Source organism: Rhipicephalus sanguineus, chromosome 7, assembly GCF_013339695.2.
Source record: "Rhipicephalus sanguineus isolate Rsan-2018 chromosome 7, BIME_Rsan_1.4, whole genome shotgun sequence".
NCBI classification, from domain to species: Eukaryota; Metazoa; Arthropoda; class Arachnida; order Ixodida; family Ixodidae; genus Rhipicephalus; species Rhipicephalus sanguineus.
This window is the reverse complement of record NC_051182.1, coordinates 152,553,547-152,554,647: the sequence shown is the minus strand read 5'-3', so window position 1 is coordinate 152,554,647 and position 1,101 is coordinate 152,553,547. Positions and strand designations below refer to the sequence as shown.

At 36.8% G+C, this 1,101-nt stretch overlaps 1 non-coding gene across 1 annotated transcript; it reads right to left on the bottom strand.

The window, feature by feature from the left end:
* Positions 1 to 223: 223 nt before the first annotated feature.
* On the bottom strand, positions 224 to 298 carry Trnat-ugu (transfer RNA threonine (anticodon UGU)). Its single transcript has one exon. It is a non-coding gene; the product is annotated as a tRNA-Thr (tRNA).
* Between the last annotated feature and the right edge of the window lie 803 nt (positions 299 to 1,101).

Sequence of the window (1,101 nt, the reverse complement as noted above, 5' to 3'; positions counted from 1 at the left end):
GCTCAAAAGCGCCCTCGCGGATTATGAAAATAGTCTAACTGACCCTGGAGAAATGCAGCTTTCAACTAATGCTTGCACTCCCACGTCGTCCTCTGCTGATACGCGAAAGGAGGACAGTCAGTAAATTTAATGAGAACAGACAAAATGCCGAGGAAAGTATAGGGGATGTTATTTGTAGTAATGATGTAAATGTGAAGAAAGTAAAGTGCAAGGAAAGGTAACTTGCCGCTGGCAGGGACCGAACCTGCGACCTTCGAATAACACGTCCGATGCTCTACCAACTGAGCTATACAGCGGCGGTCATCCCCCCGTCCACTTTATGGGGTATATATGTTTTCCTTTTTTTTTTTTTGGCTTAACAACGAAAAACGAGCCCTTAAAGTTCTCCTTCTTTCGTTTCTATATTCTAATGTCTGATACATTAGACACGCTCACAGTTCGGGCTCCACGGTGGTCTAGTGTTTACGGAGCTCGACTGATGACTGGTTTGGGACGTATGACAACAACAACAACAACAACAACAACAACAACAACAACAACAATAATAATAATAATAATAATAATAATAATAATAATAATAATAATAATAATAATAATAATAATAATAATAATAATAATAATAATAATAATAATCAATCAATCAATCAATCAATCAATCATTTATTTAACGTGCCCAGGAACAACCGTGAGGTCTTTGTGCAGGCACACGCAAAAAAAAATCAATAAAAATAAACAATACAATACAGACAGTCTTCAGAAATAAAAAGAGCAAAAACACGTAGACAAAGAGAAATGAACACAAAAGGGGAGGAGTAAAATAAGACAATATGAGAAATATTGAAGGGGAATAAAAAATTAGATTGCACATATACAACTATGCGGAAAGACGGAGAAGGGAAGACTTTGTACATTGTGCCATACTATGTCAAAACAGTGCAAAGCTCGGATAAAAACAATGATTGTGGACTATGAAAAACGTCAAGATCAAGAAAATTATTATTATAAAGTCTTTGTATTCTGTGAACGGTAGAGTGTTGGAAGAAGCAGGCGGGTACATGAAACGGTCTGTTCTCTCTGGTTAACTTACGCGGAATTCGAAAA